The sequence below is a fragment of the Hermetia illucens genome, chromosome 2, assembly GCF_905115235.1.
Source record: "Hermetia illucens chromosome 2, iHerIll2.2.curated.20191125, whole genome shotgun sequence".
Lineage (NCBI taxonomy): Eukaryota > Metazoa > Arthropoda > Insecta > Diptera > Stratiomyidae > Hermetia > Hermetia illucens.
Genome location: NC_051850.1, coordinates 145,247,787 through 145,268,146, shown reverse-complemented (window position 1 = coordinate 145,268,146; position 20,360 = coordinate 145,247,787).

Genomic DNA, 20,360 nt, shown 5'->3' with positions numbered 1-20,360 from the left:
GTTTTATATTTCTTGTAATTACTACAGGAATTCACAGGCAGACTAGAAAAGATTTTCTGACTGATCGGAAACAACACTCAGCGCTGAGTTTTGTTTTTCTCAACTGCCTTTTCGGGTTTTTTTACTGTAAAAAAGGCTTGCTCCATCTTGGGATTTGACCATGGCAATCCATACTCGCCGTTAAATGTTGTAAACTAATGAAGGGCGTCTGGCTTAGTGATTGTTCCGGACTCCCGTCGAAACCGCTCGCCAATCGTATGGTAGTTCGACATCTAGGCGCCACGATGACCTACAGGATTGCTCCACATGCTCCAGCTGTTTCGGCACAATCTGTGGCGACTACTCCAGCAAGTTCGCGTAGGCAGCGGATGAAGTGGGCTGAGGAAACGAACCTCTTCATCATCCGCTCCTACTACGAAATAGCGGCGGGGGCGAGTACATCATCTTACCGCCCCTTGTTGCACCAGAGATTCGCCGAGCGTCTTCCGCAATTCGCGCACGTGACTGTGAAGCGAGTCACGGACCAGTACGGTTTTATTACTCACAGCAACTCAATCCCGGCCATCATCAGGGTGCATGTTAGACTTGAGGTCATCGCGGAAACTGATGACCGAGAGTCGATAGGGGCAGAGTCGGCGACATCAATAACACCATGCCGCACTGAAGGCAACAGTTTCAATACGCGCCGAAGCAGAAGTCTTCGAACGTTGGCGTGACTCACTAAAGCAGGACATTGCTTGGATGATTCAAATCAGGTCTGGCAATGCCAGCAGATAGGTGAAGAAGAAAGTGCAAAGAGTTTACCGAAGCTATGCCATTCCCAGGGAGACACCCGTAGTTGAAATTCTGGACGCACTAAAGCAGACTTTCTGTCGTATGCAGTCGGTTACGACGGTATGGCGAAAGTCATTTCAGATGTATTCAGAATGCCACGTACGAGAGGAACCAGCAGAGTTTGTTCATATCTCTCAACGAATCCCAAAAGAGTGTCCAGATAGTACAGTTTTCGGTGACGGAGGTGAAAGAGTACTGACGTGGAATTTGGGGGTTATTCGCCTAGCATGCTAAGTGCATCACCGCCAAAGATACCCGCTATTCCACCAATACCCATGCCAACAACCTCCCATAAGACAGCCATAGATAGAGGTTAGCCTGATGGACTTTCCGAACTGGTTCATCCTCATCCATACGGATTAAGTCACCCGCCCACCGTAAGCTATTGAGCCGCATTTTAGCCACAACCTGACGGTCATGGTATCGCTCATAGATTTCGTTGTTATGTAGCCTACGAAATCGTCCATTCTCACGAAAGGGGGCCAAAGATTCTTCGAAGAATTTTTCCTCTTTCCAACGCGGCCAAGAGTTCGCAATTTTTCTTGCTAAGACCCAAAGTCTCCGAGGAATACATGAGGACTGGCAAGATTATTGTCTTGTACAGTAAAAGCTTTGACCCTATGGTGAGACGTTTCGTGCGGAACAGTTTTTGTAAGCTGAAATAGGCTGTGTTGACTGACAACAAATGTGCGCGGATCTCATCGCCGTAGCTGGAGAAATTATCAACGGCCTCATAGTTGTATTCTCCTATCTGTATTCTTCCCGTTTGACCAGTGCGGTTTGATGTCATTGGTTGGTTGAATCTCGGTGCTGACATTGCCACCATATATTTTGTCTTGCCTTCACTGATGTGCAGCCCAAGATCTGCTCGATCTGGATGAAGGCAGTTTGTACATCTCGGGTGGTTTTTCCCATGATGTCGATATCGTCAGCATAGGCCAGTAGTTGGGTGGACTTAAAGAGGATAGTACCCCTCGCATTGACCTTAGCATCACGGACCACTTTCTCGAGGGCCAGGTTAAAGAGGACGCATGATAGGGCATCCCCTTGTCGTAGACCGTTTTTGATGTCAAATGGCCTTGAGAGTGATCCTGCTGGTTTTATCTGGCCTCGCACATTGGTCAGGGTCAACCTAGCCACTCTTATCAATTTCGTCGGGATATCGCATTCTCCCACTGCCGTGTACATTTTTACCCTGGCTATGCTATCATAGGCGGCTTTAAAGTCGATGAAAAGATGGTGCAATTGATGTCCATATTTCAACAGGTTTTCCATCGCTCGCCGCAGAGAAAAAATCTGATCTGTTGCTGATTTTCCTGGAATGAAACCTCTTTGGTATGAGCCAGTGATGTTCTGGACGAATGGGGCTATCCGACCTAGCAAGTTAGCGGAAAATATCTTATAGATGGTACTCAGCAACGTGATACCTCTATAATTGCTGCACTGTATGATAATCTCCCTTTTTAAATGTGTATGACTAACATTAAACCAGCAGTATTTAATATACCTACTGTAAATGTACATATGTATGCTTTTGTGCATGCAGTAAATTGAAAGTATGTGTTCGATTAATTTATATACGTGTATGTATATGTACAGGATTCGATAATAGGCAATGTTGTTTAGGATGAGCATGATATCTACGTCTGTATATGTAGATATATCTTGTAGTTTGAAAAAAATATGAAGGAATAATTTGGGTTTTTAGCCATATTCGAATTTAAAACTGTCCATACAAAGTTTCTCACATAAGATGAACACAAAACCTTTATACCCAAAGCACCAGCTTTCGGTATTTCGATTTGTTTCTAAATTGTTCTTCAGAAACTAACCAAAGTTAGCTAATAAAGAAGAGCTGAGTTGTTAAAGTATTAGGCGTTGTTTTATCAAAGCGTATATATTGGCCTTTATTACTTCGATGGAAATATAAACAGCTAAATTTAAAGTTCAATTCATTATTAATCTAGGCTTTGCCACTAAGGAATATATAATATCTTATTTGTAACGAGGCAAGTATTCATTCAATTTTCACCTTAACTGTTCACTTAACAACGCATTCCACTCTCACCGCCATACAAAAGAAAGCACACGTCTGCAAAAATGGAAAACTTCAAGAGGAAAAGGAGCTCTCCGATTTCATTTCTTTGGTCGTATTTCAAACATAAGAGCATGCATATTTAAAAAGGAAGAGGATGCTGCATACGTTTGACGAGGATCATGTGAATCCATTCCACACGAAACGAGATTTTGATTTAATGCCGTCGGGCTGTTCCTTGAATGAGATTTAAATATTACAATATCTGACAAGCATAGAAGTGCTCGTCGCTTCAGCAGTCCCATGTTTACTAGTGAGTGCTCACATGCATGTCCTTTGTTATGAAGGAAGTTGGTAAATAGGATGTACCTTGCAAGTTGTATGGGGAAAGGTAGGTGTATGGTACTCAGCTCTCAAAGATGAAAACTTTCATGACATGAGTAGAATATCCTCTGAATGATGATAATCTCCATATGACCTCATGCTTATCTTATCACGCTTATCTTTATTTAAATTTCAAGTGAGATAATATTAAACTAATCCTGTTTTAATGGAAAATATGTTCCTTTATGGTTATTTACATGCTTATACATTAAAGTTGCCTTAAGATTACACCTATTTTTTTAAAGTTTGATTGTGAATAAAAAAATATGTAATTTTTCTGTTAATTTTGTTCCCACATAAATTGCATTGAAGGAACAGTCTTTTCTCTCTAGTGCGAGCACCGAATAAGGAAATATTTTCTTTGATTTACATTCAAACGTTGAAAATTGGCTAATAAACTCACTCCGTAAGTCAACTATGATTTATTTTTTTAATTTAGCCATACAAATTACGATACATCCAGAAAACCCATCTTTTCAGTCACTTTGCATCAGACTGCTGTGAAAAGCAGATTTTTTCAGGCTCAAAGAAAGTGGACTGCCACCAACTCGCACCCGTGCTTACCCAGGAAAAATTCTCAGCGCCGCTATCAACTGTCAGCTTTTAGGAATACAGTTTTGTATTGCCGCCAGACTGTCGCCGGACGTTGTAACTTGTCAACAAAGTTTTAGGCATTCTGGGCCGACCAGTTTTCAAAATTAAGTCTTTTTTTCTTTGATAAACCAAAGAAACGCTATTTAAAAATATGTTTTAGCAATTACGGAGAAAAGCCATCCTAAGCCCCGCAAAACCACCAAAGATACTCAGTGTATTAACGACGTTTCCGAGGATGATGGGAGGCCGGAGTAACCCACGCTAAGCGATGACAATGACTTCAAAAAAGCAGTTATGGAGGCCCGCGAGCTCGACGAGCTAAGTATGATGATGTGCTGCGGCAAAATGAGAATCAGTGTACTCAAATCGAGCTGCTGACGAAAACAATCAGCGAACTTAGGGACACAGTGAGATCCCTGCAATCTATGCTGACGACAGTTTTTTCACGCTATGATCGTGCGACAGCACGCTGCTGCGCTGACCAAGCCAACAGAAGTATCAGCTGACTATGCTCCACTGCACAATCCACGTCAAACAGCGACTTCGCCAGTCCGCCCAACGAGGGAGGAGCCCGCAAATGAGCCAAAGCAGGGACAAAAAGCATTGAGGTCGTCGACGAGGAAGAACAACAAGACCCTTTCAACTTCGTCTGTCGACGGAAAAGGTCCAAAAAGCAACACGTGAATGCTAGAAGCGTAAGTGCTCCCCATGTGCCAAGTGTCAATGCCTCCTTTGCTAGTGCCTTAAAGCCCAAAAAGGAGAAAATTCCTCCAATTATGGCATGTAATATTAATGTCCCACAGCTACTCAAAATATTAGAAACCAAAAGCCTAAAGGCGCTACTAAAAAACACGGTGATAGAACCCACATTTTTACGGAGTCTACAGGGGGATATGTCAAAATTCGGGCATATCGTATCCAAATTACTCAATAGTGCAAAGATGTGTTAAATGTGCAAAGAGCGATCCACATGGAACATGCTCAAGACCCCCGGCGGAGCAACGGCCAGCAACGAGCAGCGTCACTTCGCTGCGATTAAGCTTATCCTTAATTTATGGAATTAAGTATTATCGCATTCAACTCTGCGTCCCTGATCTCACTCGACATTCTGAAGCCAGACTTTTACTGCATTTCGGCGACTCACCTTAAACGCAAGCATAACGTAAACTTCACCGGATGTAACATTGTTCGGAACGATAACAATTCAATCATTGCCCTCCTAGTCCGAGAGGATCATGTTTTTGTGCAAGTCGCCATCGAGAACCTGCTTTTTTACTCATCAATATTGGGATGGTTTTGCCAGATACACCGACAAGACCGGTTAGTCAGTCTATGGTTGACTACTTCCTACTTCTGACGAAATCAAATAAAGTCTTCAGGTGAAATCCCGTAGAACATCATCAGGCATGTCCGACCATTTCGCAGTTGAACTCCAACTTTCTCAATCTTCTCAACTGCAAAAACCAGTCCTAACGACTATTACATCCGTCACGCACGCAGACTGGGACAAATTCAAGTCAAACTTTGCGTGTAATCTGGACTTGAAAAAACTCGTTATAACCCGAAACTTGTCAGATAAAGAAGCTGACGAAGCAATATTTGTGGCTACCGAAGCCATCAACAATGCTATACGCAGAAATACCAAGCAATTAAAAGCCGATGAACAATGAAACACAAGTCGCGAGACTTCGTTTTTACTAACAACAGGGAACCTGCCTGTAGTGAAGCGAGAAAAGCGCAAGTTTTTGCCGAATCATTTGAGACTCAGCTCAATACCTCTCCGCCTCGAAACGATCCGACTTTTTCCGAGTCTTCTACAACTCACCACCTTAACTCACAACCTAAGCGGTACAAAACTCAGCCGGACCTAACGAGATTATCAATTTCGTCATTAGAAATATTTCTTTTAGCAGTTTTAAATAACTGCATTAATAACGCCTATTTTCTACCAATTTGGAAAGTAGTCAAAATCTTTGTGATCCGAAAGGACCAAACAATTTCAGACCCATTTCCCCACTTTCCAACCAAGGAAAACTTTTTGAGAGAGCCTGGACAACTCAACTTGTACAGCATTGTAATCTTAAAAATGTCATTCCCAATCACCAGTTCGGGATCCGTCATAAACACCGAACGCAACATACATTGAGCTACCTTCACGACACTGTCGTTTCTTGACTTAATGTCAACAATAAACCAACTGTAGCCTGTGCATTGGATCTGGGCAAATGAACTCATATTCAAACTGTTTAAAAACAACATCCCAATTCCGATTTTCAGAATTGCCATCAACTTCTTCGAAGATAGGCTGCTCTATGTCAGCGTGGGAAACGAATTTTCCAATCTCTTACCACAAGGATCCATCTCAGGGTCTACCTTATATAACGTTTTCATCGCTGACGTTCCATTCCTGAGACCGGCACTGACATTATCCAATATCCCGATGATACACTTATCTTCGCGTCAAACCTTCACCCAAACAAGGTCGCCAAAGCAATAGAAAAATACTTGGTACTTCTCTGCAAATACTTCTGCTATTGCTGAATTAGAATTAGAATAAATGAGGCAAAAACGTAATTGTGTACTTTCAGGAAACAATCTAGATACTCAGCTCCTAGAAGTATCCATAAAAATGCCAAATGCTTGAAAATTAAAATCGGAAATACAATTGGGAGCCACAAATACTAGTTAACACTAGTTAAGTTTCACGAATTTCTCAAATTTAATCCACATCTGGAGCACGCTGTGAGTAAGGCACGCGTCAGTAAGAACTACTATCTCCTTCGCAAGAAAATAGGTTTTAGTGCCAAGGGCAAACCAATTCTCTACAAGACCCTGATAAGACCCAAGATCCCCCAACGTGGATTACCTGCTCCAACCCTGCCATGAATAAATGCGAAGCATTTGAACGCCGAATACTAAGATACTGCACGAGCCTATCTTGTAACTGGAAGACTAGAAAGGTCAGAAAAAACGCCGAATTTTATTGGCGAGCCAGAGTGAAACCACTTCGAGAATATATACTCAATTTTATGGAAAGATTTTTCCAGGAAACAGAAAATCACCCAAATATAACTCTGCCAAAAAGGTTGCACACCCCCATTGGCCATATTTCTCAGGCCGTGTTCTTTTCCCTCTTTAACACTCCTGACGTGGTAGGGGTACATAGAGGATAACCACAAATTACTGTGTTGTGCGATTGTATATACTAGTTTTAAGTAGTTTTAACTATTCAAAGCTAAAATAAGCATGTAAATAGTAGTTTTTTTAAGGAAATAAAATACAAGTTATTGGAGATAGGGCTTAAAATGTGTGGCCCAAAAAGGGGAACAGGTCTGATTCTCAAAACCTATTCAACCGAAAAATCTGAAGAAATCGCAGTGATGCATCTGTATTAAAACTAGGCCTCAAAATACATCCCGTTTGGATATCTGCACAAATAAAGTTAATAATAGCATACTTCCATATTTTCGAAATTTACCCGAAAATCCCCATTAAGTTCATCCTAAAAGCAATCAATTTGATACGGTTAAAAGTAATGGCATAATAAACAATTTTGGAAAGTTTTAGAAAAATCCACCTATTACTAACAAAATTATAGAAGGTCAAGGTTGTGTATTTCATTGAATTTATTGCACTCATAGACGTGTATGACGTCATCATCATATAAAGTGAACTCTTATGAACGACGGAGTTAGAGTTTGGAAATACATTTGTATATCCAGGAATATTTTGAATTTGATGTATGCGAATGGGAAAACGTGAATAGGAAATTTATTTCACAAGATGAACACAAAACCTTTATAGCGTCCAGCTTCCGGTATTCCGACTTGTTTTTAAATAAAGTTTATGATTGGTAACTAAGAAAATAACAAGATTTATGTACGAGGGTAGTTCAATAAGTCCTTAGAATGACCAACGGATGGCGCGCGGATTGCCCTAAATCATCTGTTTTTAGTCAGCGCCACTCCCGACTAGATATATAGTGCAGTCACAGTCCACATGTTCTGAGTTTACGTGTTTTTATAATCAATTGAAAAAAAATTGCTTGTTAAAAAAAATGGAAAAAAACGAGTTCAGAGCGGTAATGAAACATTTTCATTTAAAGGGCTTAACTCCATATGTGATAAAAAATGAATTTGACTCGGTACATGGCACATCTGCATCCGCCTTAGCAACGCTTTATAATTGGGTAAATGAATTTAAGCGTGGTCGTAAATCAACAAGTGACGAACCACGTTCAGGAAGGCCCGTAGAAGTGACTACTCCCGAAACATCAATAAAATCCACGATATGGTGTTGAAGGATAGAAGATTAAAAGTGCGCGAGTTAGCTGTGGCCACAGGGATATCAATAGGTACAGTTTTTTCAATTATACATGAAAAATTAGGCACGAGAAAGCTATCAGGAAGATGGGTGCCGCGTTTGCTCTCAGCTGAGAATAAACGAAATAGAGGGGTCGGAATCCTGAGGAATTTTTTCGTCGGTTTGTGACTGTGGATACACCACTACACTCCTGAGACGAAGGAACAGACAAAACAGTGGATCGGCACGGGTGAACCAGCTCCAAAGAAGGCGAAGACCGTAAAGTCTGCTGGTAAGGTTATGGCTACAGTTTTTTAGGGTGCCCGTGGAATTATCCTTATTGACTATTTGGAAAAGGGTAAAACAATTACTGGTGACTATTATGTATCATTATTAGGACAGCTGAAAGAAGAAATTAAAAAAAAAAACACCACATTTGGCGAAAAAAAATTCTTTTTCATCACGACAACGTCCGAGTTCACACGTGCTTCGTTTCAATGGCTAAAATTGAAAAATTAAACTTTGAATTGCTCGAACACCCACCGTATTCACCAGATTTAGCCCCCAGTGATTTTTTCTTATTTCCAAACTTGAAAAAGTGGCTCGGTGGGCAGAGATTTACGGACAACGAAGACGTCATTGCCTCTGTAAGTGCTTTTTTTGAGGAACTTCCGAAAACACACTTTTCTGAAGGATTAAAAAAACTAGAAAAACGATTGACCAAGTGAATAGAGCTCCAAGGAAATTATGTTGAAAAATAAAAAAAAATTTACTCAAAAAAACTGTTTTTACACTTTATTCTAAAGACTTATTGAACTACCCTCGTAAGTATATGAAATACACTGTAAAGTAAATTTACATAGAAGGTCGGGTAGCCCAAACAAATTTAATAGCCACCCGTTGAAATAAAATTAGGATAGCTAAGTTCAACTAAAGATAGAAATAAGCTACTAATGTTGAGATGTAGTCACTATTGAAAAATAATAATAAATAAATAATCTTTTCAGAGAGGACTATTCAAATAAAGAAAAGTCACTCAATGTTCGCATTGCTTTTATTTCTCTAGACAAAGATTGCCAGACGAAAGTAAATTTGCATCTTTTTTGTCTGCACATACCAGGTTAACACATCAAAGTATAAACACATCATTTCAATTGTGTTCAAATGGATTCATCCTTGTGCAGCAAAGAAACTCCACTTTCGAATGGTCGAATTTGCATTTAGGTTCGAAACAGAGCCAGTTCAACCAGTTGGGTATTATTTGTGGATGTATTCTTCGGGTATTTGAATAAAAAAGTCAGGGAATGCAAGAGATTTAACATAAGGTACACAATTGAACCCTAAAATGATCATACATATGACCTCAAGGGTAAACCATCTTAAAGCCTAAAAGGTTGGCCCGAAATTGACATCCATGTGAAACTGTGGTTTAACTGACGTTCGACACCACTTCTACTTGCTAAATTAGGTGAAAAATGTATTTGCCATTTATAACCCTAGCACGCCGGAAATATTTAGGCTTCAGGTTTTGTTGGCATATGAAGCTGGCACATAGCGTGACCACACTTATGGCTAACCACAATCAATTGTAAAGGAGTTTGTTTTGAGGAACAGCATTTGAAATTTTCCCCTAACCAAACATTGAACTGCTTCTTATAGGATGCATTACTATCACGACCATTAGGACCTGCATTTGCCAATTCATAACGGCACATAGTTAGGTGACCTCCAATGAGAGTGCAGTTTTAACTTCAGTAAAGTGTAGGGCAGAGTGTCTATATTGATTTCTTCTCTTACTTTATAAAACCTATAGAATGCCATTATTAACTTTACTTGATACAAATGATAACACCTTCAATGGAAATATCTTCTTTAAGGCTTTGTAGAAAACAGAACCCTATTGAAGCCCGTTTAATACGTATCTGCCAGCAACAAGCAATTTCCTCGAGAACAACCAAATGTATTGTGACGTAATTTTACGTGAGTATGGTTTTTGCGTAATTCTACGTGTTCAGTGAATATTTCTTCTTTGTGATTTTCTTGTAGGATTTCAGATGATGATTAGACTGACAACGCCATATTAAAGGGTGTACTTTCCGGGAAATCTTTTACAGACTACTTTTCATCTCGATTGTGCAGTTTTTAATTTCCGCGTTTTGTCAGATTTTTTAGTTTCCCCTCTTCAATTCATAGAAACTCCTGGGAGGATTTCGAAGAGTATTGAGTAGAAATTAGTTCGAGTCTTTGAGGGAGGAAAATATGACACGCATGGACGCATTTGTTTGCTACTTAATGTTGGTAGTGTGGGAAGGGGGGCGGTTCTTTAAACACACTTAAATTCAATATAGAACGACATTACTCACTGCATGCGCAGGTATTCACAAGTCCAACCTTTCCTTCACTTTTGCGTCAATAGGTGGAGCCATTTCTAGGAAGTGTTGTGTGGCAGACAAACCGAAGTACAGGAAGCCAGACAGTCCATTCTTGAAACAGTGATACAAATTTTATCCCACATATCTTGACGTACCTACGGAGTTAAAAGCAAATGATGAAGGGCGGAAGCCCACAGGGACTTTCGGAATGCTATCAACCCTTAGAGCGCCACCATCCAAGAGAAACCCCTACGGGCGTATAGATAGGGCAGCAAAATGTATATCGGACACAAAAGAAGCTCATTCTCCGTAAAAGATGGAGAGAGTCTAATGGAGAAGCGAAACCTTTTCATCTCAGTCGGAAAAAAGGAGAAAATGTTTCCACGGCAAATATGTTAAATAAGCTGTCTAGCGAAAGACTATCAGCTTTTACAGTGAAAGGCAGTAAATATTTTGAATGTTCCACTTGTACTAAGGTGGAAAACAAGAAAAAGCTGCAAAAGAGAGGCTAACCCGATGCGCTAATAATCAAACAAATCAGAAACCGGAAACTCGGTATGAAACGTAATCTATATGTATATTTAGCATGCCAAACAATATAATAATAACTAAATACAGTAAATTTCCACGAAAAAGATGATTTTGAGCTACTATAATTTTGTCCAAGTTAGCGATATCAAGCTTAAAACTATACTGCTATATTATGGGAAATTTTTTCCAATAAATGTCAAAACTAAGACTGGCTTCGAAAAGTTCTAATCTAGATCTTTCATTTGATACCCCACATGACTATATTCGATGAAAAAAAGATTACAACCCACTTTTGTATGTATAAGGCCCCCCTTAAACGCAACACAGAAAGATGTAACTTACTGCATGTGTGGGTTCACAGTTCCCACCTTCTGACCAACTTTCGTATTGATCGGTATAGCCGTCTCCGAGAAAAGTGCGTGTGACAGACAAATAGGCGGGCAGAGAGACGAACGAACAGACATACAGACATACATTGAACCGATTCTAATAAGGTTTTGTTTAGCTTGTAAAAAAAGCGTATGGATTGCGGACATAAGCAGAAAAGCGGCAATAAAGATATGAGGAAGTCAAGCCATAGAAGAAACGAATCAGACCACCGAGAGTGACTTCACGAGAGCGAAATTAGGCGGTCTAGTTCCAATCCATGGTGAAGACGCTAGTGATGGATGCGAACAGCCTTAATCCTAAGACTATAGCTGACGATTTCATTGCATAGGCTGAAGAATGGGGCAGCCGAGAAACGAACGCAAGAGCACGTGTACTACTCGAAGTTGTTTCACGCCTGAATCTTGTAATTGCAAACACTGCATGCGTAAACACTTTCCGAAGGAGAGAAATGGGGACAGTGATAGATGTCACAGATTTTAGCGATATTTTTGCCAAGGACCTCCACAGGCACATCAGCGCAAGCTATACAAATAGTGATCACCAAGCCATCATCTTTGAGCCCATGCTATGCGCAAGAATAAATTGGCATCGGAAGACAGCTATAAGATTGGCAGCCAATAAGTTTGACGAGAAGTTGCGACGAGCGTGTGGCATGTCCATGCCAAAGTGCATTATATCCCAAAACCGAGTACTGAACTTTTGGTGGAATTTTGAAATCGAAGAATGTCGCAAGACCTGCCTCAAAGCCAGAAGACACAGTCAGCGAAACAAAAACTGCTCCGAACACAAGCAACTGTCTGAAAACTATTATATAAAGAGACGCGAAAAAAATTTCATGTGAAAAGTAAGCTACATTGGTTATCCGTCAGTGAGGGAGGTTTTCGACCACCAGCGCCAAAGCAGTTTATTTTATAATATATCACTGGCTCGAAAAATTCGTCACTTGTTGATTGGACATATCGGTTTATATGGAGGTGGACCACCCAATGGTTAATGTTTTTGGAATGAAAATTAGCTTTTGTAACCTCATTGCTCGGGGAATTCTCCTTATTTAAGGCATCCCATAAAAGCTTAGGCAAACGTACTTGGTGCTGTCTTGACAGCCACTTTCAGCATAATATTCGTGATTCCTTTCGGGCCCGGGGATTTTTTTCACCAAATTTCCTTATCTAAAGATTAAAAAATTTCTTCGGGGTTTAATGGACGTAGCTCACGTCTTCCCGGAAAGGAATGGTTACTATATTCTACAATAACTTAGGACAAAGTTAAACAGAAAAAGCCACCTGTTTAACTTCTACTACAATTAATTTTGCTGGAGAATTGAAGGAGTTCTAAGTATGCATCCAGTTGATGTCAGACCAGACCAATTGGGACGAAACTTTCTTCCACCTGTGTTGTTCACGGACGCAACCTTGAGTTATTCTTCTTCCATAATCTTACGAGCATTGGAAACGATATCTAATCTAAACTTTGAACAAGTAATCGATGGGGGCGTTTGCCTTTTAGTGGCATTATGATCGACTTACTTACAAGTATATGCATCACTTCATAGATTGATCAGGGTCGGCTTCGTTATATATCCACTTGAAATTTTGTTCTATTTTTTGACATTCCTCAATTTCTGGATTTCAGCACGAATTGAGATTTCATTTTCGGAATGCGGTACTCGGAAGAATAGAGGCATTTCATGCTTGCTACTATTTTCAAATGTCTTGTGAAACCTTTTCTTTTACGCTTCCCGATAACAATGTGTTCTTCAAAGAGATTTTTCTCAACAATTCTACGTCTAATTTGTTAGTTGCCCAGCTCATCGTTATTGTATTGGTTCATTTAATTAACATACTATGGGCACTGTGGAAGGTGATAGGCACCCTGGCATGCTTTTGCAGATCCTTCGTCGGCGTATCATGTATCTGTGAGGTCTACTACCGACCGTAGTTCTTCCTTCCGCAAAGTGTTGACTCCTCCATAGTTCGCAAGTACCACATTCAAGCATAAGAATGTTTCCAGTAATGTCTGCCCTCTTGTATAGATTTCTTCACTACTCCCTCCTTCTGCCTATGAGTTACAATCACAGCCTATTATTTTGAAGCTGAAACGGGTCGCGTCGAGGGATAGTTTTCCCGGTAGGTGACAATTCGATTTTCTTCCGGATGTCTTTACCACCATCTTCACTAACTTTAAGCTCGTCGTTTTACATACGTGAAATTTTTTTCCGCTCAAGTTCGTCAGATGAATTTGCTTTGACTTTACGTAAGATCTACGCAAACGTAAGCTCGTTCGTTCCTGTTATAATAAGCGCATCAAATCTGTCTCCCTTTCGCAAACATTTCTTACTTTCTACTCTGGTTCAGGTAGCCTTCAGCATGTTTAACAATTTTTTTCCGGGTGGTCACATAAGCATCTGTCTGTCTGTCACATGCATTTTCATGGGAGACCATTGCAATCATTGGCAGTAAATCAGGTGAACTCATGGAAGCTGTGGAATCCCATACATGCAGTGAATGGCATGATATATAAGGCTTGCCTTATATGTAAAGAGGCGGGATTAAGAAATACCAGCTTATAGCTTAGCCTTAATACTGGTTGCTAAACAGTTCTCAGAAATTATCCACCTGATAAATATGGAAAGATATTTCATACATCTTTTCATAATTTTCGGGTTTAAAAGTAAAAGTGAACACTTTAACGACTATGAATGCAAGCTAACACGGATCCCTTGCGTAGTGCTTATAGAACAGTAGTGTAGAAAGTCAAAAGAAAACTCTCTCCTACGATTACTTGCCCAAATTTTTCTACATGAAATAGTGAAGAATCCTTTCCCACAAACAGTGTATCCCTTCGCACCGTCATGATACTCCCAGTCAAAGTTTCAAAGGTAAAGGTAAGGTAAGGTAAAGTTAGATGGAGGTCCTAGAAACAGGGCAAAAAATAGTCGAACATAAGGCACCTGGTCTAAATAGCATCCCCAAAAACCTCTTTAGGCAGGAGTCAAAATAGTGCCTAATAGGTTTTCCAAAGCATTTACCAACATTGCAATGGAAGAAGTAGAAACTAATACTTACTCCCAAGCGAAACAAACCATTGGGTGAATCTTCGTTTTACATGCTGATATGCCTTTTAAATTACTTCCGATTACCGAAAAGGAAGGCGGCCTCTTTGAGGATCAGTTTGATTTTCGAAAGACGAGGTTTATGATCGAGGCAGTTAATCAGGTGGTCAACGTAAATAAATCCACACTCGACGAGAATAAATGCTGTGCAACGATAATACGAAATGGTTGTTGGAAGTACCTGGTTTGCGCGGAAAACGGGTCAACAAACATACGTGGGCCTCTCCAGACGGGACCACTTTCAACCAAATTTACCACGTGTTGATCGAACACCACCACCTCTCAGCCTTGATGAATGTCAGAACATATAGGGGGGCCAATATAGACTCGGATAACTATCCCGTTAGCATGGTGCTCCGAGCTCGAATAACAATACCACCTAGAATCCCTCTCTGACAATCAGGTGAGAGTGAACACTAAAGCCATCCACAACACAACCCTCCACGACACCTATTAGAGGGAAATGGATGCCGCAATAACCGCAGTCAACAGAGGACCTGGAGATGAAGCATCAACAAATGATCTTCACAATCACCTGAAGAACGTTATCATTGGTACGGCCACAAGCATACTTGGCCCCAGCCGGAAAAAGAGTCGGCACGGCTGGTTTGACGATGAATGTAAGCTAGCAACGGAACGGAAGAATGCTGCATAACGAGCAATGTTGCATTCTCAAATGACGCGGGCACGCGCAGAGACTTATCACGAACTCCGTCGAGCGGAGAAGCGACTTCACAGATGGGAAAAGGAAGCCTGGGAGAACCAACAAGTCTGTGAACTCGAAAAGTACAGGAAGAAACCGTCAGTGCAGCAATTATAGAGGTATCACTTTGCTGAGTACCATCTATAAGATATTCTCAGCTATCTTGCTAGGCCGGATAGCCCCATGCGCCCAGAACATCATTGGCCCATACCAAAGAGACTTCACTCCAGGCAAATCAGCAACAGATCAGATTTTCTCTCTGCTGCAAGCGATGAAAAAACTGTTGAAATATGGACAACAGTTGCACCATCTGTTCATCGACTTTAAACCCGCCTATGATAGCACAGCCAGGGTAAAACTGTACACGGCCATGAGAGAATTCGGTATCCCGACGAAATTAATAAGACTGACTAGGCTGACCCTGACCAATGTGCGAGGCCAGATAAAAGCAGGGGGATCACTCTCAAGACCATTCGACATCAACAACGGTCTATGACAAGAGGATGCCCTATCATGCGTCCTCTTTAACCTGGCCCTGGAGAAAGTGATCCGTGATGCCGAGGTAAATACAAGAGGTACGATCCTTTTCAAGTCCACCCAACTTTTGGCCTATGCTGACGATATCGACATCATGGGAAAAACCACCCGAGACGTACAAACTGCCTTCATCCAGATCGAGAAGGCGGCGCGAGATCTTTGGCTGCACATCAATGAAAGCATGACAAAGTATATGGTGGTAACGTCAGCACCGAAGACGAATCGACCAACAGCATCAAACCGCACTGGTCAAACACAAAGAAGAATACAGATAGGAGAATACAACTTTGAGTTATCAACGGTCTCAAAGTTGTATTCTCCTATCCTTATTCTTCTTTGTGTTTGACCAGTGCAGTTTGATGTTGTTGGTCGATTCGTCTTCTCCTATCTAGGGTCGAAAATCACAACCGATAACAACTACGATGATGAAATCCGCGCACGGTTGTTGTCAGCCAACAGAGCCTATTTCAGCTTAAAAAGACTGTTCCGCTCGAAATGTCTCACCATAGGGTCAAAGCTCTTACTGTACAAGACTATGATCTTGCCAGTCCTCATGTATTCTTCGGACACTTGGGTTCTTAGCAAGAAGAATTCAGAACTTTTGGTCGCGTTCGAGAGAAGAATCCTCCGAAGAATTTTTGGCCCCCTACATGAGCATGAACGATTCCATAGCCTACGCAATGACGAAATATATGAGCGATACCATGACCGTCTGGTTGTGGATAAAATCCGGCTCAATAGGTTACGGTGGGCGGATCATTTAATCCGTATGAATGAGCATGATCCCACCCGGAAAGTCTATAAGGGCCTATGGTAGAAAAAGAAGATGAGGACCAGGAGGCCAGACAGCTTTTAGGGATATCGAATTAGTGGACCTCGGCGCAAAACTGGGATGTCTGGAGTTCTTTATTAAGGCAGGCCTAGACCAAATACCGGTTGTTGCGCCGTTGATGATGATGATGAATGATAATACTCGATGTGAATGTGTTCAGGTGGGACACAAACAATACATTCCCTGCCTGCGCTCAAGAATTTAGGGGTAATAATCGACTAGAGGCTGGATTTTAAATCATATGTGGAGTGCACAGCAACGAAGGCATATAACATAGAAGTGCTGCTGGGTAGAATACTGGCAAATATCGATCCTATTATGTGCAGCCCCAGTGTGGGCAGTTGCGCTAGAAAATAAAGCAAGTATTATAGAAGGAAAATTGGAGCTGGGTATCGCATAAATCCACTCCGAACATGGTGCGCTTTTCGAGCAATATCTAATGCAGGAGCTTGCGCGATAGTAGGTATGATCCCAATTGATCTTGTGGTGAGAGAAAGCCAACGCCTTTATGATCGAGCGGATCGTAACGGAGAATCTTCCGCCCGTTGGCGGTAGTTCGCCCTTTGTGGGAGTCTCATGTGTGATCGGGGTTGTGCCCATATCGTTTGGCAGAGGTGTTAGATTGGCCCGACATCACTGGTTGAATGCTGAGCCTGCACTCAATATAAATCATTGCCGTTGTGAAAGGCTGTGATTGTAGTTTCTAATCCAATTCATGCCCGATGAGGACCATGGTGTGTGCCTACATGGCAGGCAATCGCGTTAAATCCCCAGGACCTTAACCTCGTGTCTGATTGATATTTTTTTCGATATCAGTCTGTACTGTACTGTATTTTAACGCTGCACATAAAACATAACCGTATTAGCAAATGTTACAAATGATTTGATTTCCTCTTTTGTTTTTCGATATTCTTCTTTCATTAATGTGGAGACTGCTTCATTTCCAATATTTAAGTAACGACGTGCAAGCTGTAAAGCTCCAGTTTAAGGACAAACGCAAAGATTAAACAAATAACCATAATTAAGTCAAGAGAGAGGCCTTAGGTAATGTCATTCATTTGGATTGAGTGGCCTCCCCACATGACCTCAAAATTTGCTGTGCGTCTGTAAATTCGTAATACATTGTAGAAACAAATTACCATCCAATCTGGAATTTCCAATATTGGAAAGCCTAATTATCATATTCCAATCTTGGTATTGTGGATAGCAACTGCTTGGTTAGGTAACAGAGGAAGTAATTATTGATAATGAAGGAGCTCTTTAATATATAATACTAGATCCCTTGAGCGCTTTGTGGGCCGTAAATGGTTCGATCTGATTGCACTTGTCAGTATTCAAGTTCTCCACGTCAATTGTTATATTTGTTAATATTGCATACAAGATACGACACAGGTAAATTAATTACTCAATTGAATGGGAAACTTGAGCCCTAGCATAGATTCTCAGTAATTAGTGGTGCAACATCTAGTATGTTGCCTTGAAATCACATTCATATAAATTTGCATATGAAATATGCAACCGAGATATGCATATGCCACATATACCTACTATTTGCAGGATATAACTAATGCAAGTTGAACCGCAAATTTGCAATGAACTCTTTAATGTATAGCACACAGACAGGTACATACAAGCGGAGACTACATTTACGAGAAGTGCATGATGAAATGTGCTGGTTAATTGGGATACCTCATGAACTTAGTAAAGTTAGAAGTTATCCTTTGAATCATGTAGCATTTTATTAGGATGTATAATCAACTTGGCAAACTCATGGGAGATATACAAATAGTTACCTGTGAAGTTTGATGAGAATATGATTATGTGGTTTATGTTCAACAAAGGTAGGAACACAGAGTAAAATTTCATTGAAGGAGAAACCTGGGGCATTTCGGTTGAGCAAAGTCATGAGTTCACTGAATATAGTCAACTTTGACCTAATCACACAACTTTGAATGCAATTGAATACTCAAAAACGTCAGTCAAACAGAACCCCTGGAAACTTTGACTTTTCAAAGTAAAAGGAAGTATTTCACATTGAAGGCCCAACCTCAAGTTGGGAACAAGAAAGGATATATTCGGAGTCGACATCGAACAGTTCCTAATGCCGCAGGGAGGAATTTTTAATTTCAGAAGATAATTAAAAGTTCTGACAGATACTAGGTACTGAGTTACCACGCGTTGTCGAAAAAAATCAAAATTGCTACTAAGTTACGACCTGAGATTTAGATATTATTATCCGAGCCGGTGAATATTACTCCGTCATTTAGTGTTAATACTCCATTAATACTCCGACAGTGGTAAAATCTTAGTCACATCTATATTTGCAAAAGTAGCTCTTCATATTGATGAGAATTAGTCTTCATTATATAAACGTGAACTACATGTCAAATATTCATACCACATACAATGGTGACCTCAAAAAACAAGACCACCCTAGGTTAAGGTACAGCTACGATTTACACTTCTTACTAACTTTTATGCACTGAATTGGTTAAGGGGCCTTTGCCCAAACCTTTGTTTTGAAAATCTGAATTTATTTTGATTGTTTAATTTTGATCCCTGGACCAAGCAAGGGAGCATACTAATTCTCCCACGTTTTTTTCTTATTCAAACTTTAATCCATTTCAACGCGAAAATTCGTTTCAACTTTTTTCATTCGTTTGCATGAGTCTTTCGGGCTTGCAGTGTATGGGGTGCCAGCCATAGGAGCCTTGTACTGGAACCAACAGGAGGAGCCTGCAGAAACAAAACGGCAACGGAACTTACAGTTTGCAGCCTGAAACAGCTATCGTCGATTCTAACGTAGCGATTACAAGCCATAGCACTCCTGGCCCGAACCCGTCGATATAAGAGGTCCCCCTGAAACTAGCACTGTATCACTCAGGAGCCAGTTTCAGACTTGTCAAGCTTTTCAGCGATGTGGCCACTGTCGGACCATCGTTGTAGCCGACAGTCGGAACCAGTCACCGAGCATGTTCTGAACGGGAAGGGAAACAGGCATGATGTATATTCTATTTTCATTCCCCCAGGTGGTCGTGGAGTCTACATAATAGCATGCAAGAAGCAATTCTACGAGACTTTTCCAATTCTTGCGTCGATAATGTCAGCAGAACTTGTGAGGGCGTGTGGCTCAAAACTATCCCATGTGGCGAGGTTCTCCAGTTGTTCAAACACTCGGGATCTCTATTGACGACGATGTGATGATCAAGGAGCAAAAACTCTAGCCTGCCAGTCAGAGTTTCTACTCCACGTAAATGAGAGTCTTTGGAGGCACTGTAAAAGGCAGATTGCAGAGTGTGATCCGGAGTCAGGAAGGGAAAGGTCAAAGTATTTCAATCCTTAAAAGTGGAGCGTGACTTAGATTCAGTCACCACCCCAAAGAGCTCTCGAAAGAAATGATCGACAATCTGATGTCGAACTATTATCATCACACTCAAAAGAATTAAAACACATTTACCACCGTATCAAGAAAAGCATATTTGTTTATAGGCTGCAATGTCAATGCGAGGTAGTAGTCAACAAAAAACTAATTAACTAAACTAAACTAACCTTCCGTTTCCCCGGGTTGGAGTTCCCGATCATCACCGTCGACGCACTACAGCCTATTTTGGACCTTGACCTTTAGTATGTCTTTCCTCCAGGCATCTCAATCTACCGGCTGGGTTTTCTAATTTTGAAATCCGGGAAGTGATGCGCTGTCCTACCGATTCTCGTCCTTCTGCCCTCCCTTTGAA